This window comes from Amblyomma maculatum, chromosome 1 (assembly GCF_055883805.1).
Source record: "Amblyomma maculatum isolate TAMU_Amacu chromosome 1, ASM5588380v1, whole genome shotgun sequence".
Taxonomy (NCBI): Eukaryota; Metazoa; Arthropoda; class Arachnida; order Ixodida; family Ixodidae; genus Amblyomma; species Amblyomma maculatum.
In genome coordinates this window covers 439,228,947-439,256,635 of record NC_139344.1, presented here as the reverse complement: position 1 = coordinate 439,256,635, position 27,689 = coordinate 439,228,947, and the positions used below count along the sequence as shown (strand labels likewise).

At 48.3% G+C, this 27,689-nt stretch overlaps 1 protein-coding gene across 1 annotated transcript in view; it reads right to left on the bottom strand.

Annotated features, from left to right (window-relative positions):
• Nucleotides 1-22,697, bottom strand: part of LOC146209533 (uncharacterized) — a 53,778-nt gene extending 31,081 nt beyond the window's left edge. Inside the window, exon 1 of the mRNA XM_084580405.1 lies at nt 21,396-22,697. The gene's annotated coding sequence lies outside the window, so the exon portion shown is untranslated. The remainder of the gene's footprint in view (nt 1-21,395) is intronic.
• Nucleotides 22,698-27,689: the final 4,992 nt, after the last annotated feature.

Genomic DNA, 27,689 nt, shown 5'->3' with positions numbered 1-27,689 from the left:
AGTGTTTGGTGACAGTCTGGGCTGTGGGAAAATTCCACATATTCCTGTATGGAACGCGTATCGTAATTCGGACTAACCCCAACCCTTTGCAGTATCCGACGAAAGCGAAACACGTAAACAGCAGGGTACTTGCTGGAGCCTAAATTTACAAGAATATACCATTCTGTACAGTACATGAAGGGGTCGGAAAACGTAGGCGATGTCTGCATGAGTCGTTTGTAAAATGCCTGAGGCTGATGCCTAAACAATTATATTATCCGTGGTTTACAATAATTATCTGTACAATGTAGCGTTGTAATTCGTATATACTGGGTTTCTCTTTCCTCAGTTGTCATAATGTATAATTTTTGATGTCGGCAGCACAAATATGTGTGGATCTATTTCTGGTTATTTGAAGGCTTTTGTAAAAAGTATAGTCAAGTGGACTCTAGTTGGGCCACAGGATCGTAATGAAGCGGGTTTCGTGCTAATGGCTACTTCCCATGTTTCTTACCGAAGTTTCGCAGTGTGTTGTGCAACTGGTGTGCGGCATTGAACCTGTCTCCTTCACTTGAGAAGTGTGGTATGATGCGCACGACGTCAGTTTTCTCTGGAACATTAGCTGTGCTTTAGCTTGTGGTCAAACATGGAGTTATGCGGGGAGCTATCTGCATGGCTGCGATTAGGTTCGGCTTGAACGTTTGCACATAGTTTACTCTATGGTTACAGCGTTATTTATGCCATATGGGACACTTTTGACTACTAAAGTGCGTTAAGGCGAAAGCGTCGGTGAAGCGGTGGACGTAAATCATACACTATGGAACCTATTTCTCACTATTTTCAGTCCTACCTTCCTCATTTTCCTTACGAATTGTAACAGACACTGCCTCTTTTCTTTACTGTGAACAAATTTGAAACGCCACTGATGGCTGCTGCACTGTCTGCTTCCATATGCTGTGTGATGTGGCGAATGTATGGCGCCGTACGGACACTGGGATTGAATGCCCGGCGGGTTTAACTTTGCCTGGTGACGTCATCACCAGCCGTGGCGTCATTATCGATGTGAGGTCATTATGTCAGCCCTTCTGGTAATTAGACATGGCCGGGTGTGACGTAATGATGACGGCACATCCAATCATGACGTCACTATAAGATGACATCATAGCCAAACGTCATTAGTCATGGCTAATGAGAAATTAGTACTAGTTAGTGACTAGTTAGTCCCAATTCAATCAAAACCAGTCCAATGTAATATAGTCCAATCCAAGCCTGTCCAATGCTGAGTACATCTTGCCTGAAATGCGCCGCTTATCATTACCACTACTATCATCCTCACGCTAGAGAAGGGATTCTGTGTATTTCATGAGTAGAGCGCTCGGCTGGGGATCCGAGAGGTTCTCGTTGGAGACGTTTTTGTTTTCATCAGGAGATTGGCCTAGCGGTGTTAATCAGTTCTGCTGCATCGCCAGCTGTGGCGGTTGCTAGTTAACGGTTCAAGTTCAGCACGACCACGGGCAAGGTGCGACAACGACAAGAGTGCTATCACGGCGAAAACGGATCCCGGAAACCGCCAACATATCTAGATATCCGTCTTCGCCGTGATCACACTTTTGTCGTGGTCGCGCTAAACTTAAACCATTGCCTAGCAACCGCCACAGTTCGCGGCGCCGCACTACTTAGTCACACCTCTGGGCCGGTCTCCTCATGAAAACAAAAAAGTCTCCACCGAGAATCAAACCTCCATCCTTGGATCTCTAGCCAAACCCCCCCGCCCCCCCATTTCCGGATATCCGCCTCACTATTAACAACGTTCCCGTGCCTACGATCGACACTAGCCGAATTCTTGGCCTCTACCTCCAAACAAACGGAGCAAACACCAACCCAATACAACGCGTGCTTCGATGCACACAGCAGACAGCCCATCTCATACGGCGCGTTGCCAACAAGTAGGCAGGCATGAAGGAGGTCAATCGTTTTTCTCTCTTTCAAGTATTTGTCGTAAGTCGTATTGTACACTGCTCCATATTTACGCCTCACGTTCACAGAGAAGCACCGCCTGGATTGACTTATCCGCAGCGGGGTCAAAACAGCCCTTGGTCTTCCTCTCTCTACTCCCAACGACAAGCTCCTCACCCTTGGTGTCTCCAACACAGTTGACGAGCTCGTTGAGGCGACCCGCCTAGCTCAGTGCCGACGCCTCTTACTAATTTCCGCAGGTCGCTGTATCCCTGAACTTCGCATCGCTCCCCTCCGTCCGCTATTCTCGGTGATCAATCTCCCACCTTACATTACGGCCAACATCAAGACTCTCTCTCTCCCTCGCAACATGCATCTAACTCACCATCAAGATCGCAGAGAAGCTCGGGCCGCGTCACGATAGCAGCGATATGCTGACCGACGTGACGTAGTTTACGCATACGCGGCAGATCATCCTATTCAGACTGCTGCAACAGCGGTTGCCACAGATGAGAACGTGACTCTTATGCCTCCTGCTCCTTACGCACTTCCCATATCACTACAGCGGAGGAAGTAGCTATTGCTCTCGCGCTCTCCACTTCTGAAGCTAAAGTGGTCATAAGTGACTCACAGCATGCCGTTCTTAATTTTAATCATGACCGTATTTCAGTCGAAGCATTTTGAATATTCATATCAAGTCCTCCTAAACACCAGATCCTCCTGCTATTGGCCTCGAGATCGAGCAGAATCGCCACCTTGCGGCTCAGCGGCGAAACCTACTCAGTGTGGATGCGTCTTCGCGTCGCGTGCCAGCCCGCAGTGATTTACGCGCACGCATGCGTCGTGTACAGGAGTGTTTTTGTTTGTTTCGTGGTTCCTGTGAGCTTTTGCTTACCTATATGCCTCTTGCAAAATAAATATGAGCAGTCTATAACCCCACATTTTATTAAAAATATATATATACTAGTCCGTATTGAGCATGTCATGCTTGGATAAGGACATCATCCATCGCGGTCTTCGGCGCTTGAGATCCTTTGACATGCAATGTCTCAAACAAAGTGGTACTGTTGTTACCGCCGTTTCAATGCAAAACAGGTCGTTGTCGTCAATAAAAGTTAATGGAAACGCTCAGAAATCGCATATTCCCGTTTCTGTTCGGAATACCGCAGCTACTAAAACATATGCCACCGCAGACTGCTTCATATAGCAGAATGCAGTTTGAACAGACCACTGTATGCCTACTATGCCGTCTGTATGCACGATAGAGTTGTGTGAGTACTTTTGTTTTGCATTTAAACCTCTGTCGTGATGTCTCAATGGTAAGGGCGCTCGACTGCTGATTTCGAGAACGGGGGATTCAATCACAACCGTTTCGAAAGACGTTCCTCTGCTGTGGGATTTTACTGCACAATAAACAATCCCACGAGGTAAATGTGGTGTTTGTAATAAAAAAAAAAACGACACCAAAACCATCCTCTGCAATTATCCGTCATAGCCGATACCGCTTTCATGCGTTAAACCCGGGCCAATATGCATTTCTTTTCTTTTCTTTTCTTTTCTTTTGTTAAATTGGTTCACAGGAAGGGAAAGGCGCAGTAACTGTCACACTTGCTCTGTGGACACCCGAACCGCGCCTTAAGGGAAGGGAGGAAGGTGGGAATGAAAGTGGAAAGAGAGAAAGAGGAGCCGTAGTGGAGGGCTACGGAGTAATTTCGACCACCTGGGGATCTTTAACGTGCGCTGACATCGCACAGCACACGACGCCTCTTCGTTTCGCCTCCATCGAAACGCAGCCGCCGCGGTCGGGTTCGAACCCGGGAACTCCGGCACAGTAGTCGGGCGTCTTACCACTGCACCACCGAAGGCTTCTGTGCATCCGTAAAAGTTTTAGTGAGCACATTTTGCTTTAGAGAAATGCTCGAATGTTTAGGAAACATATTCCCTGCACCTAATTGTTACCCTAAATATTACATAATACACCTAGATCAATGTACTTTACAGGTAGCCTATTATAATCATTATAATCCCTTTTCGTCCAAGTGGTGTCTTCCAAGCAAACTTGTCATTTCTGACAAGGGGAGTAAAACAGCTTCATGCGGGCTTAAATATCGGTGTTTAGTTCGGGAATAAATACATTTTTATAGTCGCATGATAAGATGACCTCCATTTCTTTCGGAATAACTTTATATCCGGCATCTGTTTTGGAAGCAACCCTAATATTTTACTTCGCATAAGATTTAGTCACTGCTAAATAATTAGTGATAAAAAAATTTCCAACCTGTAAAATTGCTTCCCAGAACATGACAGTGCCCATGCGCAGTTTTTAACGATGTCTTCGCAGCGAGTAATTCGTAGCTTGCACTTTAACGTTACTGAAAATTAATCGCAGATTATTGTAAATTGTGTCGAGTGTGTAAAAGTTCTCTCACACGGTGAAATTTATTCACGCGGCAAAACAAAATAATTACACTACTAATTTACCGTTATATATTAACATCACACACATTAGAAATCCCTTATACTTTCCTCGGTTTCAGGAAATCATTTACAGTTAGTGGCGCATGCAGTAATACACTATCACATTCTATGACAGTGGCCGCAAAAAGCATCTCGGCAAATTCAATCCACTCAGCGCTGTACACGTAAACAATCAGCTTTCCTGTGCGGCGAGGTTTCCTGTATAGTGTCGGCATGATCTCATTTTTGGGGAATACTTGTGCGTGGTTGTTTGGGCCAGAGTTGATGCGCACTCAGTCTAAAGCAACTCGCCAGGTAGTGCGCTGCCAGTGCTACCTTTAACCTGCTTAATCCTCGAGTCAAGTACGATTAATGAACCAGGCTTTCTCGATTCAATCTAAAGTACTGCAGGTCAGAGCACGAACCTTGTATATGCGTGGGCTTGACACTAATTTCGCCGGTCACTCGCATGAGACACGCGCAAACTGTTTAAAAGTCGATAATAAAAACAAAGCTGTCATTAGGCAGGCCTAAGCATTAGGCGCGTTAGTGCGCTATAGCGCAAGAGACGTGCAAATATAAATCTAGAAGACTGGTGGTCGCGTGCTTTGTTTTCCTAAAATCCGCTCTTTTTCTGCTGCATTGGCGAAGTCCTTAGATTTTTTCTGCAATATTGCAGACATACTTCAGAAGACACGTTTTCATCGCCAACAAACCTGCCGTAAACTCGGAAGCAGACCTACGCAGCGTGCGTTTCTGCGAGCGCCGCCGGCTGCCGATCCACACTATCGGAGTGACGGTGGCGCCACCTCTAAGCCGATCTCGCGGCGAATAGGCTCCGGCCCACATGGGTCTCAATGGTAATGAAGGAGCACATGAGCTAGCTCGAGGGCTAATTTCCGAGCAGCTTATCATGCCGCCCCCAATATGCTCACCTTGGTCTGGAAGGACGCCATAATCATTTTACGCGACCTGCGCCAACACTATCGTTTTTCTCGCTAACTCTATCCAGGTCCGCTCCAAACTCTTACAAAGCCAGAGGCCTACATGTGGCGCCAACTCCAGAGGGACACTTTCCCAATCCCAAAAGATTTCATATTTCCTTAAAGGTTTATGCCGATGTGTAAACACTGCAATATCCCAGACGTTCTCCTTCATAAGGTCTGGACTTGTCCACTACAACACATGCCAACACACAAACATCATACCTGGGAGGCTTGTCTGCGCAGCTCAACCTTGGACGACCAACGAGCTCTCATCGGTCTCGCTCTAGAGGCTGCCAGGTTAGGAGCCTTGGCCGACTGCTAGATCTGGCCTTCTGCCCCTTGACTGTTTTAACAAATGTTTACCAACCAAAACATCACAGTGAAGAGGCAAAGCGGCTGGCATAGTGTACCTCTCACCAAAAACTTTGTTAATGGGGGCATATGTGAGGTGCTGCGCGGTGAAAGGCTGGATTTGGTGGTGCGCTGACGGCGGAGCGAAGCTGGTGTGAGTTTACGCGCGAGTGCCGAGAACAAAGCGCGTTCCGGGCACAAGGAGCGGAGAGGTGACCTGTTGGAAAACCGAGATATCAAGGAACTGAGGGAGAAGAATAAAGGAGGGGAATTAAATCGTAGAGGTTAACGGATATCCGGTTTGTGCGGCGAAGAGGCTTCTCTGACCACCATTGCAACGCTGGCCTAATTAAGCCTGCAGCATCACAAAATGCCATCGACGGGTTTGGCGCAGGTCTCAGATTTGGGTACCCTGCCACTTCCAAGTTCCTGGGGCAACCGACGTAAGTGCATAGGTCTCATCTGCGTCCTCTCTGCACCTGCTTTTATCTGGCTCTTCGCAGAGCATTCTTGAACGGTGCACCGCCGACGCGATGCAGCTCACTCAATCGCGTCCGCCCTGGGTACAAGACATTCCTGCTTTTCTTGGACATTATTCATACGGTGAACGCTTTAAAGTTACTTGCACTGGTGTACAAGTTTTGTTTGTGTTTTTCTGTAAGTGTGATTTCCTAATGGCGTCCTAGCTTTAAATTATAAAAACAGCTGCGTTTTTGTTTCATATCTTTGTGATATTGTTCGAATCTGCTCGCGCAGTGCTCGCCTCTTGCATTTCGAGACGCGTTCATTCATTTATTTATTTAAAACTTTATTGCCGCCGATACAGAAGGTTCCCCTACTCCCCCACCCAGGAACGCAGACCCAAATAGGGGGCTAGGACTCCGCGACTAGAAGCGTGCCAGGATACATTGATTCTTCGCAGCCTCAGCCGCCAGGCGGACGACTTCTTTTTCGGTCTCAAATGTTTCGCTTTGGAGATGGAATTCCCAAGCTTCCGTGTCATGAATGTTGGCCACTGCTCCAGGCGAAAAGGGGCAATGCCAGATTATGTGAACTAGTGTACCTCTGTCCGCCGTGTTTACAGTTTTCGTGTTGTCGGTCATCTACTTTTAAATGGTGCAGCCATACCGGGTTGGGGTCACTTCCGGCCTGTAGTCTGCGAAGACTTTTGGTCTCTTCGTTGTTTAGCTCTTTATGTGGAGAGGAGAATGTTTTTTCTGATTCCGATTCCGAGGGAAGGTGTTTAGAAGAAGACGACGCTGTAAACAACATTACGCCAGTTCGTCGCGAATTTATAAACGCGTCCCTGTTTAGTTTGTAGTATTCACAGATCTTGTGGTAGGTGTTTAACCTCTCCGAGATCTGTGAATACTACAAACTAAACAGGGACGCGTACATAAATTCGCGACGAACTGACGTAATGTTGTTTACAACGTCGTCTTCCTCTAAACACCTTCCCTCGGAATCGAGAATTCGACCTTACTTTCTCGGACCGTTTTTACATAGCTGGCCTAAAGGATTGGAGAATTTTCTTGTATACATCGCGGATTTCACCCATCCACTGATCAGTGGACTGCTTTATTTTTTTTTGGACGAGGGCTTGTACAACCGTTTCTTTCGACGATACGATTTTCATTTTTGTCTATTTCCTCCCGTGTTAGCTACGTCTTCTTTGCCTTATGGTGCTCCATTCAAGTACCCGTCGTTGTTTGATGGCTTGCCTAATTTCATAATTCACCAGCTTCGTAGCTTCCTGTTACCGTAAAAGGGATTTGCTACTTTTATATCTTTAATTTTCTTACTTATAAGTTGTTCTCTCTGATTACAATCCCACTCTGCTATCGGACGCTCTTCTACATCTTCACAAATACGGACTGCTATAAGCGCTATTTGTTCGTCGTTTAGGTGTGAGGTTGCTGTTTGTCTTTTCTGCATTTATGTATTAAATAGCGCCCCTAACTACCGAATAAAACATTTATGATCATTTCCCAGACTGTTGTGACCCTCCTCGTCATTTCAATCTTCGCGAGCTTGCTATAAATTTCCTGCGACGTTGGTCAATAGTCAATGGTCGTCTTACTGTTCTGAAATTTTCACGTGATTTGCCCATCGCATTTAGTTTCGGTGTTTACAATAAGTTTAACAATGTCGCTCACAGAAGTGTACATTATTGTACCGTTGCGCTCAGTGTATCTATTCAAATCCTCGATGTAGCTTGCCGTTGATGTCTCCCAATAGCCTAATATCGACATCATCTACAAACCGGCTTTCACCTTGACTGAAATAGTTAACCAGATCCTTGCTTTCCTGCCTGCCTTTGTCGCCTGTCCCTAAATAAATGACCGATAGCCATATCCTTCTCGCGGTATTTGTCCCTGATATTAAAATATTCTTTGCTGAGTTATTCCATTCTTTGCGAATTTGTTCCTTGGTGTGTCAGCATACCTATACCTCCCACCTAATATTTCGCTAGAATGTGGCAGGGTCCTCTGAATGACGCCGCATGACGATACATAGCAGAAATAGTCTTAAAATTGCGAAGAGCGCTATCAAAGCCCGCTGTTTGCGTCGCTCCTGTGGCTTCTGTGGAAGAGTCACCTAGTTTTTACCGTATCCCGATGGTCGTGTGCGTATCCTTTTATTTTGGCATTTGTTATGGCGGATAATTATTGGGTTATAGCGGTCATGCATTATTCAGCCCGATGAGATAAGGCATGAGCTAGTTTAATTTTTGTTCCTCCAAAGGTTCTGGGAGCAATAAATAAAGAGAAACGCTTCTGCGGCGGGAATGGATTAAAGCCACGTTTTTGAGCACGTTCAAATCTACTTCTTAAAACATAATTCTTACTGTTAATGTTTACAAATTGGCACTATTACTTGGCAAATTACTAAAAAATATTCCATGGAGGTCTGTTAGCGTTTTGGTTGAATTATGTGATGTTTTCTCTTACCAGTAGGCGTAAAACAAGGAGCCAGGAGGCGACATCAATTGCTAGGTCGTGGCAGCGCTTATAATATTTAAGTCCAATATTATTTCCATACCTATTTTCATAATTATTTCGCATCTTATAAGACTGTGTCTTGCCTTTATGTGGCGTTCAGACCCACTTCTGCTGCGGAATTAAATTTTGTAGCGAAAGTTACATTGCGCTGGTTTTTCAAACCTTCAGAGCGGCACCGTGCCACCATGTGCATTGCGCCATTACCTAGCAGCTGTGACGTGGTATAGATCGAGAGCTATGTCAGAAGTTTGAGGAGGAAAGGAGGAAAAAAAGAATAAGGAAAGTAGAAGAGAAAGAAGAAGTAAAACAAGTAAAAGAAGAAGAAAAAGAAGCAGAAGAAGACAGATAACTCGGTAGTTGGTAGAGGCAAACGACAACAACGGGTTACTAGGACAGAAGGTTAGTTCAGACGTTGTGACTTTGGCACAATATATCCAGGTGTCCGCAGAAAAATTCCCTCTAACACTCACAGCTTTCGCTCGGTCACTAGGTTGAATCCATAGGTTGAACCTCCCTTGCAGGCGATGCTCGGTTTCTCTTGCCTCATTTGCAATGTGCGTTGAATTCTATGGGCCTAAATTTGCTTCGTTACATGATGCCGCTTATATTTCAAGCTCCAATTGTAACCTTTACCCTCCCCTTCTCTTCTATCTCTTCCTTCTCCCTCTTCACTTCTATCTCTACGTTGCGTGCATGTGTGCCTGCTACGGGGACATCGACATATCAAGACTCCTCATCTCGATATGGGAGGATGGAGGCCTAACTACCTAAAAGGGAAAATTATATCTACGCCAGGACATATTGCGACGTCTAGCAGACACCGCGCAGGATCTTGCGAACACATCTCGCGAACTCGAGGTTTTCACCATGAGCATAGAAACTTTTTCGCCTTAAAATACTTTCCTTCGAGACGTAACATGATACAACGCCACTTTGCATAGTGCCGAGGGTAGTTTTGCTGGGTTAGACAAATAGATGCACGTTATAAATTTGCATTATTAAAATGCTACAAATCTATTTTGTAAACGCATCAGCACAGCTTGCCATTGAGTTGTGTTTTGATTAACTGGGATAATGACTTCTTGAATGCCCTTTAACCAATGTTGAGTGGATTCGATTGGAAAACATTACAAGGGTTCAACGCTGCTGAACAAAATATTGAGCGAAAGCATTAGCTGCGGGTGACCGAGCGTTCTTCTTCTCTTTTTCCTCTTCCTCAGCCCACATATAAAGCCGCGCTTTAACCAACCCACATAAACGCGCCTTAGTTGCCTATAGGGCTAACGTGAATGCCAGGGTCCTAGCAGGTTGATTCTGACATAACTATCCCATGTGAAACAAAAGACCCAACTTGGCAGCTCCTGCCAGCCCGTGTGCCATGTAGGGTGTGACGTCGCAGCGTCACGTGGGTAAAACGTCACTGCGGCCGGGTCATGCGAAGGCTTGAAAGTGCGAGTAGTATTGCTTTCGCAATAACACATTTGTTGTTAGTACTGGATCACTGTGGGGCACAACACTTAGATGGCCTAATGCTTGTGGCTCCGGGCAACCTTATGGGGTACTTAGTAGCCCCAAGTGGCGTCAGCGTGTCTGAGCTGGTCAGTATGACCTCCCACCGCTCTGGAGGAGGGACTGGTATTAGGTCCGCCGGTGGCTGCGCTTTCTTGCAGCTCTGTAATATGTGATCGTACCTGGCTGTCTCACTGCATTCTTTACACGTTGGATTGTATTGCGCTGGGTACATGTGTGCTAATTTTGGCGGGCTAAAGAAGGCTCGTATCTGAAGGCGATGCCAGGTTACTTCCTGCCTTTTGTCAAGTTTTATATCTGGTAGTGAATAATTGCCATTTTAGCTTGAAGTTATGAGTGTAGTTCTGAAATGATATTGTTAGGTTTATTTACAAGAATCCCCCCACCTTAGCCTGGTGCATTCACTGAAATACAGCGAGCTTCTTTCTCACACTTCGTTCTTCGCTCCTGACATTTCCCTTTTCGCAGACCAATCCGCTGGGCCATCAGAGCCCCGAGAGTGGCAGAGCTCCAATCCTGCGACATGCACAATTTGTGTTTTCCGAGAAGGGCAACCTTGCGAAGATTGGTGACACACTACGTAATTTAAATCATTTATTTGAGTGAACACAATAAATGGACCTGCGTAGTGCTGTTGTGAAGATCGGCAGTGGCGCGAGGGGAGCTCTCGCGCTAGTTAAGCCATTAACATCATCCTTCATCCTATCGCAATGCTGTGCCGTCTTCTTGCTTATCGCAGCGTAGCATTCTGGTTGCAGGTGCGATGTAGATCATCTCCATTTTCACCTTGGAGGCTCGACTACATCCGTACACCAGGACTATCGGCCCGCGAGCCCCTGACTATTGCCATGCAGCTACGCCCCAGCCCTTCCTGCCCAGACCCGACCAGCCGCAACTACCAACGCTCCGCCCCGAGCCCTGATCTGAAGACAAAGAGCACAGACGAAATGACTAGAGACAAGTTCACCACAAAGATCTGATCAACCCAAAGGAACCAAAGGACTCCAACCCCCCCCCCCCCCCCCCCCCGTCGCCCTACGCGACCTCGAAACAGAAGGCTCGGTGTCGATAGAGATCGGTACAATAACGTCGAGAGAATGTGGAAGCGGACGGTCATAGCGACGAAAAATGGACTATAAGCAGTTGTTTCGTGCTTTGAGGTATTATAGGCATATGTAATGACGGGAAGCGCACCATCGCAGTTCTTGTGGTGAAAAGCGACGTTTTTCGACTCTCGAAGCATGCTTGTCATTGTCCGGTTTGTACGTTCAACGAGGTTATTTGCTTGGAGGGGGTATGGTGTAGAGTTACGCAACTAGGCAAATACAAAGTTTAGAAGCTGTTCTACAACATTTGCCGCAAACTGGCGGCTATGGTCACTAATAATAACATGAGGAGCCTCATGACGAAGGATAACAGCGTGAGGCTGAAAGGAAGAGAAGTCAGGGACGGTAGCAAAATGATGGTCGCAGTAACGCGTGAGATGATCAACGCATATTATGACCCAACGATTGCCTTCGTACGAGCGAGGAAGCAGGCATAATCAGGTAAAAACCCACTTCCTCATATGGTGTGGTCTATGCTGTCAACGGATGTAAGCGCCCCGCGGGGAAGTCTTGGGAAGGTGAATCGCTGGCACTGCACACAGGTCACATAACACTTAGTCGTTCGACGCTTATTTGGTCAGTATAAATGTTCCTTAATTCGGTAAGAGTCCTGGCAAACACCTAGCGTCCAGTTGTAACGTCATCCCGCATTACGTGTAGAACAAAGGAGTAGAGGCTAGCCGGAACGACGAGAAAAAAATGTGCACCGCCAGACAAATCTTGTTTCCTTAGAGCAAACAATCGCGAACGCAGAAAGGCTTTTCAGATGCTGGATCACGAGCTTTTTCAAAAAGCGGTGCCAAGCCTTGATCTTCGCGTTCTTCTCGCTGAAAAGTGCGAAGATCCCAAAAATACGGAAACGGCGCAAGATAGTCGCCAAAGTTGTCATCTCAAAGTGCAGTCGCTAGAGGGAGCAGCGAGAGGCAAGAAGCTTTGGCGTTTTGGGAACCGCGTTTGTACGACACTGTAAAGTTAAAATCCTTAAGTCGTAATGCCCATCTGCGGACCAACTCATCGCATGAGTCGGGCAGATTCGCTTGCTAGTAGAGCGAATGATGATCAGTGATGACTGTAATGCGCGTCCATAAAGGTACGAGCGAGACCGCTGTACGCCGAACACGACGGTAAGGCCCTTTTGCTCTGTCACGATAAAATTGCGTTCCGACTAACTGAGGGTGCGGCTTGCCTAAGCGAGGAGTTGATTCCCGCTATGTGGCTCGTTGTATGAGTACAGCACCCACGCAGATGCCACTGGCGTCAATGTGGAGTTCAGTGGCAGCTGTCCGGCTGAAATGACTTAGTATGGGCCGCGAATTAAAAAGAAACTTGAGCTGACGTAACGCAGAATAACATTCGGGGCTGATGTGAGAGGAGTATATTTCTGCAAGAGGAATGTGACGGGGCAGGCTACGTCAGCAAACGTAGGGATGAAGCGTCGAAAGTAAGAGAAATGTCCCAGGAAGCTCCTTAGTTCTTTCAGACTTGGGCTCTTTGATGCAGCTGACAGCTTCAATCTTCTGTGGGCCAGGCCTAACACCGTCTTTGTCAACAAAATGCCCAAGCACAACGATCTGGCATTCCCAAAAGCGGCACTTCGTAGAGTTGAGCATAAGACCGGCTTTCTCCATGCAGTTAAGGACAACAGCAAAAAGGCTATGATGATCGGTGAAGGTTTCGAAAATCACTACGTCATCTAGGTAACACATGCAAATTTTCCGCTTCAGTGCACGCAGAAGGGTGTCCATGAATCTTTCAAAGGTAGCCGGAGCGTTTGCTTAGCCGAAAAGGCATCACATTAACTTCGTATAACACATCTGGAGTCCCGAACACAATCTTCTCTTTGTCATTTGGATGCATCGGAATCTGCCAGTATCCGGACTGTAAATAAACAGAGGAAAAGTAGGAAGCTGAATGGAGGTAGTCAATAGCATCAACAACGCATGGAAGTGGGCAAACATTCTTCAATGGGACAGGGTTGAGGCGGCGATAGTCGACACAAAATCTGCATGTGCCATCTTTCTGTTTCATGAGAATCACAGGGGCGGCCCACGGGCTAATTTCTTCTTGCATCCTATCACGAACCTGTTCGTGAAATATTTTTATGTTCTTAAGGTGAGACACGGAATGGCATCTGACTAATCGGGTGTGCAGACCCGGTGTCGATCATGTGATGGGTGCGGGAAGGGGAATAGGTGCTGGCTGCTTTCAAACAAAGTAAACATGCCCATATGTTTCAAAAGCACATCCATTAGTATTCGGTGGCCATTGTTTGGTAGCGATTTGGTTATCATGGACAGTTATCGTAGCTTAAGCAAACTTATTCTTTTGTTCTACCTCACAGCTCAAAGAGTCTAGTTAGATGAGCAGCGCCGGAAATAGCAGCAGTAGCATTTCTGAGCAGTCCGAGTGAACAAAGTTCTGGCCTTTTATCAGAGGCTTTCTATTTCCCAGCGCATGTTTTTCAACAATATATTTTTTTCAGTTGTGATTTTTTTTTCTAGCGAAATGGTACTTGCAGTTCAAGCTGCTGTAATATCTGGACTATGGTGCGCACCCGTTGTATATTCTGCAGGGAACAATTTCGGTTGAGACCGGGTTTTTAAACGAGTGTGCAATTGGCAAGCAAACATTTTGTAATCAAGGAGCAAAACAATGAATTTTATTATACCACGCTGATTTCAGCCGTATAAGTCATGAAAATTATTGCCTCGCGGCTAAACGCTGCCGACAAATTTTCCCGTCTTTGCGGAGTCATCGCAGCTATTTGGAATGTGCCAGTTCTGGTGATACACCTATATTTATGCGTCCCCGAATTTATTCTTTATTTGTATTCATTGCGTTTTGCGCATATGCTCACAAATAAAAGCACTGGAAAGCAGCCATTCTTCGCTACAGCACAAGTATGTGCCTGCCTGCCGAACCTGGTATACGGTCTGGCAACAGGTTACGCCATGCGAAAACGAACGCTGCTCTATCCTGCTGCCCGGAAGTAGACAATTGTGCTCTCAAAGTGTTATTTTAGGATACGTTTCTGTTCTCGCAAACAAAATATTCCAGAAATCAAGCTTATTCCCTAATGTAGCTGTTCTGCTTCAAGAAAACAGCCGGAGCGTCGGTTTGGTCACAAATCGGAATTTTATCGCCAAAAAATACCTTCATATGTCTGCCGTTTTCAGAGACATCCACTTGAATGAATTCGGAACTAAAATTCGATCAGATTCGTGCTCCCGCGACAATGTCTTCGGATGCTGCAGAAGCAATGAAATTGCTAAATTTTTAGGAAACAAATCATGCCGTTGTCTGTAAAAGTATATACATAAATTAAAGTGCTATTCAAAGCAGGAAAGTTTAACTTTTGCTGCTTGAAGGCCCAGCGATGGACTTACAGGCTGGAGTGTTCAAGAACGTTAACAATCAGTGGCGTCGGCGACGAAGACTTGTGCAACGGGCAAGTGACTAAACTAAAAGCGCAATTTTCTGCATTTAAACCTCTTACACGAAGTATCTGCGTTCTGCGGCGTCATACTGTAATTTGTTTGTACTTATAATTGATATAGGTACATGCTCCTCTAAATATTTAATTATATTTCTCTTGTTTCAGTGACCCTTTTCGAAAATTCGAAGAAAACATTGCTTCGAAATACAAACTAAATATTTAGAGGAAGAAACACTGAGGCGCACCTGAGAAAAAATGCTGCAAGACTCTATAATTATACGGCTATTTAGTTACAGTATGCTATATCACTTTGTATACATAGCGGAAGAAATATAATCGCTGATGCCCTTTAATGCGAAGAATATAGGCACTTCTTTTGCGCAAGACCAATTCAGTGCATGAAGTGCGGTTCATGTGCAAGTGATTGGGCGAGCACCACGGGGAACGGCAGCTAGAAAGCGAAAAATTTGAAACCTGGTGAAACTGCGTCGATTTGGCCGCTCAAGCCGGCGCGACCGCTAACAACAGGTTTTTGTGTCGCCGCGGCAGAAATCACCATTGTTTGTGCAGCGCGTAGTCGGACAAGGACCAAGAAGGGAGGAAGAAATAGGACGCACAGGCGCTGAACTGCAATTAAAGTTGCAGTTCGGCGCCTGTACGTCCGATTTGTTCCTCCGTTCTTTGTCCTTATCCGGCTACGCGCTGCACAAACGATGGAAAGCCAACTATCTCGACAGCTTATGATCTTCAAAAAGTCACCAGAGTTTCTGCTTGCATGTGAAACAGTTTTTATGCTCACAAGCTCGATGCACACGCTACCTGCACAACTGACGTATTGCAGCTGCTGCGCAGCCTAATTCGACCCACATTATGAATGAAAACGTTACTATGCATTATAGTCTAAGTACATACACTTTGTATCTTTGTGAAAAATGACAACCGTTGCCAAGTGCGCGGTATTAGCTTTTGACATTAACGGAGAAAAAAATTGATCATGGCTCAACAGGGTTAAGCCTTCATATGCGAGCGAGAGCTAGCAAACTGATTATTGACAAAGTTCGACTGAAACGTTCTCGCCGCAGATGCACAAGCTGCAAACCGTATGGTGAGATCTGTGATTGGGCGTTTCTTGGTGTCTGCCAAATATAATAGTTAGAGGTGGGCTAGTTGGTGACTAGTATTGGAATACATCATACAACCGCGCGAAAAGACAAGGGACAGAGAAGAAGGTGACAGGACAAAGCGCGGACCCGTCGCCTTGTTCTCTATTCCTTGCCTTTTCGTGCGGTCTTTGACGTCTGCCTATTCTTGTTTTTGTTGCCCTCACAAAAAACGGCGTATACCAACAACTGATATTCGCCATGACCAGGCGGTGATTAGTTTCCAACCGCCATATTTACAAACATGTCTGCCATTGAACTCCCGCTCCATGCGGCTCTACAGGCCTTTATTTCGTTTCAAAAAGAAACTTTTGCGGGAATCGGACGTCCGGCTGCGGAGAAACTCGAGTTTTTTCGAGAATCTCGTGCAGCCAACGATGCTACATTGCACGCTCCTAGAGATAGAGAGAAACTTTTATTTGTCCAGCAAAGTGACTAAACCGCTCTTCGGGGGTTAGACTCGGAAGGTGGGAGAGTCGCCTTAGTTGCAGACCGGTAGTTCTTGGACTCCGGCGGCATCTTCGGCCAGTCGAACAATTTCTCTTTGGGCTCTTGGGTCTGAGCTTCGCAGAAGGGTCTCCCAGGTGTGTTTAGTTATATTTTTAGCCCTGCCTGGTGACTTTGCACATTCCCATATTATGTGATCTAGTGATCCCCTTTCCTTACATAAAGAACATAGGTCTGATCGTACTTATGGCCATATATGGTTGACAAGAACTGGGTTCGGGTATGTATTTGTCAGTAGCTTTCTTATGCTACGGCTTCCTCTTTGCCTAACGTGGGGTCTGGTGGCGGTAGGACCCACCGGCTCAGTCTGTAGTGCATTGCTATTTCGCTATAGTTAATCAGGTCTTCTTGTTTGCCTTGCTCCGGTGGCACTTCTCCAGCCCGGTGTGTGCGATCTCGGGCTAGTTTGTGTGCCGCCTCGTTTCCGGGCACGCCTGCGTGGGCTGGCGTCCAAAAAATTGTGACGTCTCTTTCTATTCGCTTTTTATCGAGGATTATACCCGCGATCTTTGCTATTACTCCAGCGGCGTAGCTCCAGACCGCGCTTTTGCTGTCACTGACTATATATTTTGCCTCGGTCTGAGCAAGAGCCAGAGCTATTGCAGGCTATTCCGCTGTCTGTATGAATTTTGTTTTTATAGACACTGCTGTAACCATTTCTCACTTGCCATTGAGTACGAGTGCATTCATTTTTCTTTTGCCGCAGTATGCAGAGTCTACATATGCAATTCTACCTGAATTTTCCGTCTAGAATTTCCGTGTCTGTGTTTCGGCCCACTTATCCCGTCTTTGCTTATTATATTCAGGGTGCATGTTCTTTGGTAATGGGGGGACATGGATCCGTTTCCGGACCTCCGCTCTCATTTCCTGTGTCGTGTCCCAGTATTCCTTCGGTTGTATACCTTGTAGACCGCCACTCCACTTGTAAACATTGCGAACGTCCCATCGTTACCTTGCTGCGAGGATGTCGATCTACCGGTATACCTAGCTGTTTCCGAAAGTGGATACAACCAGGATGCAAGCGACGCGGAAGCGACGCGGAATTGCTGACACATTATTGTTTTACGTACACGGCCGTGACTAGCCTCCTGCTGTCACTCATCATCATCATCATCAGCCTGACTATACCCACTGCAGGGCGAAGGCCCCTCCCATATTTCTCCACTTAACCCGGTTCTATGCTAGCTGCATCCGCTTGACCCCTGCGAACTTCTAAACTTCATCCGCCCACCTAACTTTCTGCCGGCCACTGCTACGTTTTTCTTCCCTTGGAATCCAGTTTGTTACCCTAAGCGACCATCGGTTATCCTCTCTTCGCACTAAATGTCCTGCCCATGCCCATTTCTTCTTAATTTCCACTAGAATGTCAGTAACTGGAGTTATTTCTTTTACCCGCTCAGCATGCTTCCTATCTCTTAATGCTACCCCTACCATTTTTCTTTCCATAGCCCTCTGAGTTGTCCTCAACTTAAATAGAACCCTCTTGGTTAGCCTCCACGTTTCAGCCCCATAGGTGAGTACAGGTAAAATGCCACTATTGTATACTTTCCTCTTGAGCCATACCGGTAGGCTGCTAGTCATAATATACGAGTGCTTGCCAAATGTGCTCCATCCCAATATTATTCTTGTTATTTCCTTTTCATGGTCCTAATCTGCGGTTACCACCTGTCCTAAGTAGACATATTCGCCTATTACTTCCAGTGCCTCGCTGCCCAATGTAAACTGCTGTTCCTCCCCGAGGCTGTTGAACATTACCTTAGTGTTCTGCATATTGATTTTTAAGCCTTCATTTATAATTTTCTTGTCTAGGTCATCAATCATTATTTACAGTTCATCCCCCGAGTTACTTAGCAAGGAACTGTCATCAGAAATCGCAGATTACTGAGGTATTCTCCATCTACCCTTATCCCTAACTGCTCCCATTCCAAGTCTCTGAATACTTGCTCTAAGCAAGCTGTGAATAGTACTGTAGAAATCTTGTCTCCTTGCCTAACAACTTTCTTTATGGAATTTTTTTTACTTTCTTTACGCAGAACTATGGTTGCTGTGCAGTCCTTATATATATCTTCAGCACTTTCACGTACGGCTCGTCTACGCCCTGATTTCGCAATGCCTGCATCACCGCCGAAGTTTCAACTGAGTAATGCTTTTTCGTAATCAATGAATGCTATTTATAAGGGCTGGTTATATTTCGAGCATTTTTCTATCACCTGATTGATGGTATGTATAAGATCGATAGTAGAGTACCATTTCCGAACCCTGCTTGATATTTTGCTCGGTTGCAGTCTTAGGTTGTCCTGAATCTTTTAGCGATTATCTTAGTAAGTACCTTATACGTAGCAAACATTAAGCTTATTGGTCTGTAATTTTTAAGGTCCTTAGAGTCCCCTTTCTTGTGAATAAGGATAATGTTTGCATTCTTCTATGGTTGAGGTATCGTCGATGATACCAGGCACTGCGTATACAGGGTGGCCAGTTTTTCGAGCACGATATCCTACCCGACCTGTAACAAATCTGTAGTTATCTGATCCTCTTCAGCTGAGTTCTCCCTTTTCATTGTTTCTAATGCTTTCTTGACATCGTCCTTCGTCACTGGTGGCCCGTCTGACGGTTTTTCCCTTACCGCCAATCACATTACGGTCCTGACTACTTTGGCTGCTTAGAGATCTGTATAGAACTCCTCGGCTACTTTGACTATCTTGTCCATATTCGTGATGACGTTGTCCACCTTGTCCCTTATCGCATACATCTGGTTTTCGCCTGTGCCCAATTTCTTCTTTACCGCTTTAAGGCTTCCTCCGTTCTTTACAGCATGCTCAATTTTCTCCATGTTATACTTCTTTATATAGGCCACCTTGCGCTTATTGATTAGCTTTGATATCTTGGCCAATTCTATCTGGTCTATTGGATTGGAAGCTTTCATACTCTGGCGTTTCTTAATCAAATCTTTCGTCTCCTTAGACAGCTTACCGGTATACTCTCTAACTATCCAACCGCCTACATCTACCGCGCACTCAGTAATGATATCTCGGAAATTATTGTTCATTGCTTCTAGGGTAATGTCGCCATCCTCGGTTAGAGCTGAATATCTGCTCTGCTGCGAGAGGCTCAACTCTTCTGCCCTAACCTCCACAGCTAATTAGTTGATGGGTTTCTTTCTTACTAATCTGGTGCGTTCCTTCTTCCTGCTGTCCCTGCTGTCCTGCGTTCCTGCTGTTTCTGCCGTTCGTCAAACATGGATAACCGTGATCAGCTGCCGACAGCAGTGCAGTAATTAATCCTCGCATTACGCTTCTGTGGCACTCACACATTTCAAGGCGTCACCGGATGACTGAACCACGTTTCGGAGTCTACCGAGTGCGGAGTAAGGGACGCATTTCACGACTTATGGTGAGCTCACCAGTCGACGAGCATCAGCGACGGCAGCGCGCTCCTTCCATTGCTCGCCTTGGGCGGTGGCTTCCGGAGACGAAGACGAGCTTCTCGGGGAACAGCGTGTTACATGCAGTCAGATGGGGCAACCGGACGAGCAATGGAGTTGTGTGGAAAACCGTGCTGCGCCTCTAGTTTACTATAGCTCAACCCCACGTATCAATGTCTTGCCCATCGCCTGAGGGTGCATGCGTACGCCTCCGGACATGCGGTGCTGTCAACTGAGCACCATTTATCAAAGCCTACGTCACGTTGTACGTAAACTCTGGGTCACCTGCAGTGGCAGACATAAAAACACTACCGGCCGTTTTTAGCCACCGTTTTCATGCAGCCTGCAAGGCAAGGTTTACTATAGACCATTTTACCGACAGAAAGGAGTATCGGAGGAAAATACTCTCCGATAAGAATTATTTGGGCAGCCCACTATTGTCAATCCCGAATGAGCTGTGCATTCGCACACTTCATGCATGACAGAGGGTCTATGGTAATTAGCAGTTTGCCAATTTAAAGACCTAAATCCCTTTATTAGTACCATTTTCTGTGCTAACGTCATTGGAATAGCAATGCGTGATCATGGACTTGACAAAAAACAAAAGAAACCGCACGGTGATTGCTGTGAGCGTATGCGGGAAACAAGCAACGACAGTAAAGTGCGGCTGTGATACAATTCTGCTTCCTACCTCTCCATTAGTTCCTCATTTAGATAGCACATGAAAGTTTTGTGTAAATCAGACAGACTTTTACCGACGACGCACTCTAGAATATGATACCCATTTCACTCTCTCCACCGCAGTAGCTACCGCACGCCATGCCGGCCGTGCTTCCCGCAACCCCGCGTCAACGGGGCATGCCTTGGGCTGGCATCAAAAGAGCGCACTTATTTTTTGTATTTCTTTAAATAATCGACAGATTGCAAAGAAGAACCCTTTCTTGTGCATTGCTGACTCATACCGTATCGTTGGTATTAGTGACAACAGCAAAACAAAACTTTTTGCTGACAGTAGTGGCCGACGGAACGGTACGGATCATCGTGTACTTGCACGCTAGCTCTGCTAATACGTCCTTGCTGAAAATATTTCCCTCTCATTATGAGTTTAATAATAATGAAATGCATAACATACCGGAATGAGGCTGATTTTGTAATAAATTGTTATATCACTCCATCCGCACTCTCCGTAAGTACTGAAGGCCTCGCCTTCAAAAAACGGGTCCGCGAGCCATGGTCTCGCCCGACGAGTGACAAATCCAGTCTCTTAAAAAACATCGGTTTATTCCGGATAAACAAAAAAAGGCAAAACAGAGAAACATAAGCCGCTACTGCGCTGAGAACAGGCTGTTCATGCGCGCGACAATAGAACAACGGAAAGCGGCAAGAATGTCAGGGCCTTACCGCGGCGAAACAACACACACTGCGGAGCGAATAAAACGAGCAATGGGGCCAAAGCGCTAACGGCGACACAAGAAAGATTGCCCCTCGCGGCACAGCAACTCACAGAAATACGGCTAGGCTGTTCCTGCAGGCACTGCTTCAATCTTCGCGTCGGCGATCTTCTTTCGGTCGTCCGCGCACACCCTGCTGGCCCATGACGCTCACCGGTTGCCCTGCGCCGGCCTTTCCGCCGGCGCAAAAAGCCCCGCGCCTCGCTTCTGACGCGCTTATCTACCCTCGTCTGTCGCCGCTAACATCACGCCCCCCAAGATTACCTGCTTGCTCATGCGCACTCGCGCTGCCCGTGCAAACACAATACAAATAGAAAAACGCGCGCGCGGTTTGAAACACCTTAAGGGGCTAAGGAGCCCCACACTCCCCCCTCTCAAGACGGGACACCTCCCGAGATTTCTAAGAACGAAACAAAGAAGGGCACTGGGAGGAGTACAAAAACAGTGCTGGTTCTGACGAGCCGCCCGCTTGAAGGAATCCGCTGGATTGTTGGCATTATCAGACGATGGTCCAGGTGGTTCACATCTGGTAGACCCGAGTGCCGTTACGTACTTTCTGGCCGCTCGTAGTACTTTCTCAGGTCGGCGACGTTGACTGGTCCGATCTCCCGGCCGCCCTGCACATGACGAAGCATGTAAGCCAGACGCGAAAGACGCTTTATTACTACAAAAGGACCAGTCCATCGAGGAGCGAGAGAGGCGGCAAATCCTTTTGTGGCATTACTTAGCGGGTGCGAGCGGCGGAGTACTTTATCCCCAACGTCGAACTGCAAACGACGCCTGCCCTTGTTGTACTGGCCGCAGTGCTCCAGGCGGGCGAGGTCCAAGTTCTCCCTGGCCTCCTGTAGAGTTCCGGCGAGACGACTGGAGAGATCCTGGGTGAACCTGGAATAACTGGGAGCCTGTAAATCAGAGTCATGGGTAAGGGCATGTTCAATGGGAAATCGAAGCTCACGGCCAAGAAGAATAGCTGCCGGCGTAAAACCAGTCGACCGGTTTACTGTGGTTCTAGTGGCGAAAGCCATCTCCTGCACTCGCAAATCCCAGTCTTTGTGACGTTCCGTGAAAGCCACGAGCATGTTTTTCAGGTTTCTGTTGACCCGCTCTGTGATGTTGGCCTGAGGATGGTAGGGCGTAGCCTTTTTGTGCTGCACGCCAAGAGCTTTGCAGGTGTCAGCAAATATCCTGCCCGTGAAATACGTCGCATTATCAGTGATTAGCTGCGCCGGGAAGCCGAACCGAGTGAATGCGTCTAGGAGTTTATCCCAGACTACTTTTGAGTCCAGTTTACGCAGCGGGTATAATTCAACCCATTTAGAAAAATGATCAGTGACCACTAGCAAGTAGCGATTTCCTTTCACAGATCAAGGATAAGGCCCCATTACGTCGCAGGCAACAATTTCCCACGGGTAACGGCTCTCCACAGGTTGCAAGAAGCCCGGTGGTTTACCTCCCCTTGCCTTCGCTGTCTGGCATGTAAGACAAGTACGGACGTATGCTACGACATCCTTTCTCATGCGGGGCCAAGTCACGATGCGACCCAACTTTTCATATGTTTTCTTGCCATCGCTGTGGCCTGCAAGGCGTGTGTCGTGAAAATACTCTAAAAAGAGCTTGCGCAGGCTCTTTGGTACGACAACACGAAATGGGGACTCACCACCATCTGTGTCGGCAGCGGGTATATATCTCAGGAGAAGTCCATCCTCTGCTTCCAGGTAGCAGCCATAGCTGCTGGTAGGCGCTGTGCTTCCTGCAGGGTTGGCGCTGTCCAGGCCCTTTCTTATTTGGATGCACTGAGGATCGCTTAGCTGAGCTTGGAGCAGCTGTTGACGAGAAACCAGCGTTCCCCAGGCATCAGCCGCTTCTGCGATCACCAGGACTTGCGGTGCTTGCTCGCCATCTGCAGGTAACGGAGCTCGGGACAGGGCGTCGGCTGCCTTGTTGAAGGTGCCTTTCTTGTACTCCACCCTGTAATTATATTTCTGAAGAGCGAGCGCCCAGCGGGCTAGACGGCCGGCTGGGTTCTGCAGCTTTGACAACCAAGACAGTGCCTGATGATCGGTCTGAATTGTAAACTCAGCCCAATCCAAATACATGTCAAACTTTTTTAGCGCAAATACAATTGCCAAGCAGTCTTTCTCTGTTACCGTGTAGTTTCGCTCCGGCGATGAGAGAGTGCGACTTGCAAATGCCAAGGGGCAAAGCTTCCCTTCGTGATCCTGAAGTAAAACAGCACCTATTCCATACTCACTCGCATCAGTCTGCACTGTAAAGGGCCGGTTTAGGTCCGGGAGCCGCAGACGAGCAGTGTCGGCGATAGCTGTTGACAGCGACCGAAACGATTCCTGCTCCGTGTCTGTCCAGGACCAACGGGCGCCCTTCCGTAGAAGCTGATGAAGGGGTCTTGCCAGGTCCGCACAGTTTGGAATAAAGTGGCGGTAGAAACCGACCATGCCCAAGAATCGCTGCAGGCTCTTGACGTTTGTTGGTGATGGCAGCTGCAATATGGCCTGCAGTTTCTCCTCGTCAGGCCGGACTGTGCCCTGTTCAACAATGAAACCAAGCAGGTTGATTCTGCGCGAAACCAACTGCACTTTGCGTGGATTAATGGTGATGCCTGCGTCCTTCATTCGTTGCAAAACAGTGGTTAAATGGATCAGATGCTCATCTAGGCTTTCTGAAAACACCACGACGTCGTCCATGTATGCCATCGCATAGTTGAATTTCGCGTCTCCGAGTGCTATATCCATCACGCGCTGAAAGGTAGCAGGTGAATTGCATAAACCGAAAGGCAGTCGAACAAACTAGAATAAGCCCCGATGGCAAGTGAATGCAGTTTTTTTGATGTCACTCTGGGCAATCGGTATCTGCAGAAAACCCCTGCTACAGTCTAGAGTAGTGAAGAATTTCGCTGATCCAAGTGTATACATAACAGAGTCGACTGATGGAAAAGGGTACGAATCTCTGACTGTTACAGCGTTAAGCCGCCGATAGTCGACACATAAGCGTGCTGTGCCGTCTTTCTTAGGCGCAAGAACAACGGGAAAAGCCCAAGGGCTCTTTGAGGGTCTTACTGCACCGGTAGCCACCATTTCATCCAGAGCGGCATCCAGGAGTCCTCGCTTGTGGACGCTCAATGGCCTGGGGGTTGAAACGGATCGGGCGGGAGCTGCCGGTGTCAATCCTGTGCGTCAGCACGTTAGCTTTTCCAGGAGCCTCCGTGAACATAGTAGCGAAGGGCTCAAGTGTCGCCTGGATTCTGGATCTTTCCGTTTGTGACCCTGTGAAAGACTGCAGGACAGTGAGAACACCACTTTCTGCCACTCCGACTGAGGGGGAATCCGTGACCAGAAGATTTGAGTGACGCTCTGTAATCTTTGTAATGAACTTGAGTGGTTGTGCATTGTTGCCGTATCGGTAGCTGCCTGAATGTAGGTCGACAATGATCCCTGCCTTTGAGATGAAGTTACGGCCCAAAATTACCGGACAAGAAAGTCCGCGAAGATGCAGGAAGCGCTGCCTTATTTTGCGACCATTCACGGTAACTGTTAGGCGTACTGCAGAGGTTGCTGACGCTATCTGTGGCGACGCCATTCGAAGCTTTGTAGTCACTTCTCGTAACTGCAAATGTCTTGAATCGCATGCTCGCCTAACCTTATCGCCAAAAACAGAAACAGTGGAACCGGTGTCCAGCAGAGCGGGAACTTCTATCCCCGCTATTTGAACAGCCACCAATGGTGCATTGTCAGGGCGGGCATCCTGGAGGCGGAAAGTGGACGGCAAATCGCTTACCTGGTCCTTGACGTCCTGGGGCCGTGATTCACGTTCCAAGGGGCCGCCAATCACCTCTGGTGCCGGGGCTGTCTGGGCCAGAGGAGACGACTTCTTTCCTCGTCCCTTACGTCGCTTAGGCTGACGTCTGCAGCAGCCCCATACCCTGGCCGCCGGGTGATGAGATGACCAAAACACCAGGCTCTGTGTTGGCCACGCTCCTTCGCCCGCATTGTAGCAGGCGGCAGCCAGGAGAGGCCCGGTCCTGCCTGCCACCCCTTGCGCTCGGTCACTCACCGGAGGAGGCCCGGTCCGGCCTGCCACCCTTTGCGCTCGGTCACTCATCAGAGGAGGCCCAGTCCGGCCTGCCACCCCTTGCGCTCGGCCACTCATCAGAGGAGGCCCAGTCCGGCCTGCCACCCCTTGCGCTCGGCCACTCATCGGAGGAGGCCCAGTCCGGCCTGCCACCCCTTGCGCTCGGCCACTCATCGGAGGAGGCCCAGTCCGGCCTGCCACCCCTTGCGCTCGGCCACTCATCGGAGGAGGCCCAGTCCGGCCTGCCACCCCTTGCGCTCGGCCACTCATCGGAGGAGGCCCAGTCCGGCCTGCCACCCCTTGCGCTCAGCCACTCATCGGAGGAGGCCCAGTCCGGCCTGCCACCCCTTGCGCTCGGCCACTCATCGGAGGAGGCCCAGTCCGGCCTGCCACCCCTTGCGCTCGGCCACTCATCGGAGGAGGCCCAGTCCGGCCTGCCACCCCTTGCGCTCGGTCAATCACCGGAGGAGGCCTGGTCCGGCCTGCCACCCCTTTCTCTCGGTCAGTCACCGGAGGAGGCCCGGTCCGGCCTGCCACCCCTCGCTCTCGGCCAGTCATCGGAGGAGGCCCGGTCCGGCCTGCCACCCCTCGCTCTCGGCCAGTCATCGGAGGAGGCCCGGTCCGGCCTGCCACCCCTTTCTCTCGATCAGTCACTGGAGGAGGCTCGGCTCGGCCTGCCACCCCCTGCAGGCGGCCAGTCACCGGAGGAGGCCCAGTCCGGCCTGCCACCCCCTGCAGACGACCAGTCACCGGAAGAGGCGCACCAGGGATTGCGACCTCGTGGAAGTCACCTGCCCCCATACGGCAGCTGGGGGTCATCACGCTGCGGGCTGCCAATGATCCGAGCCAAGCGCAGGACGGCTCGAGGCAGGTCTTCGGTGGGGGAGGTGGCTTGTAGTTGAGCTCCGCCAGAAAAGATGCCTCGATGCGGGAGGCCTCCCTGGCCATGTCCTCAAAGTCCATGAACTGGCGGCGCCGGAGGTATAGCTGGTACCTCGGATGGTACCGATGTATGGCATGAGCCACCTTCTCTGGTTCCGGAGCTCCAGGATCTGCCCGCTCGTGCAGCTCTTGAAAACTGCGCAAAAACTCGAGCAAACTTTCGTGTTCGTTTTGCGTCCTGGCACAAAGCTCATCTTTGATGCGGATGACGTAGTCAGGCGGCAAAAACTCTTCCCGAAAACGCTGTACAAAGTCCTGTTTTGTTGTGAATGGCCGCTGTCTACGCCTCCAGGTTGCTGCGGAACCTACTAAAGCTACAGGAATCACACGTGTGACCAGAGCACTGTCCGAAATATCCATTGCCATTTGATAGTCATCGAGTTCATGAAGAAAATCGCAAACAGATTTCTTGTCGGCGTATCCTTCAAACCTCGGCACGGGCAAATTTAGCTGCAGATGGTTATCGCGATACAGGGGAGTGGGCGTTAACGAAACTGGCTCGCTTCCCATCCCTTCTCTAAATTGTGCCTTTGACGCAAGTAGCTGGGACAGTAGGCCAATAATTCCGCTTTGAAAATCCGACAGTTCACTTTTCTGGTCTCCTAATTGCTCTTGCATAGAACCCGAATGGTTGCGGGGTGGAAATTCATCTTTCAACTGGGCGCTTGCGCCAGGTAAGTTGAGATTATCCGTCATAGCTACGGATGGAAACGGGGAATGTTCTCACTAAAGTTGCGACACTCGCGGGGCAAACCAAAGCTCGAGCAAAAATCACGTTGGGCGCCAGATGAAGGCCTCGCCTTCAAAAAACGGGTCCGCGAGCCATGGTCTCGCCCGACGAGTGACAAATCCAGTCTCTTAAAAAACACCGGTTTATTCCGGATAAACAAAAAAAGGCAAAACAGATAAACATAAGTCGCTACTGCGCTGAGAACAGGCTGTTCATGCGCGCGACAATAGAACAACGGAAAGCGACAAGAATGTCAGGGCCTACCGCGGCGAAACAACACACACTGCGGAGCGAATAAAACGAGCAATGGGACCAAAGCGCTAACGACGACACAAGAAAGATTGCCCCTCGCGGCACAGCAACTCACAGAAATACGGCTAGGCTGTTCCTGCAGGCACTGCTTCAATCTTCGCGTCGGCGATCTTCTTTCGGTCGTCCGTGCACACCCTGCTGGCCCATGACGCTCACCGGTTGCCCTGCGCCGGCCTTTCCGCCGGCGCAAAAAGCCCCGCGCATCGCTTCTGACGCGCTTATCTACCCTCGTCTGTCGCCGCTAACATCACGCCCCCCAAGATTACCTACTTGCTCA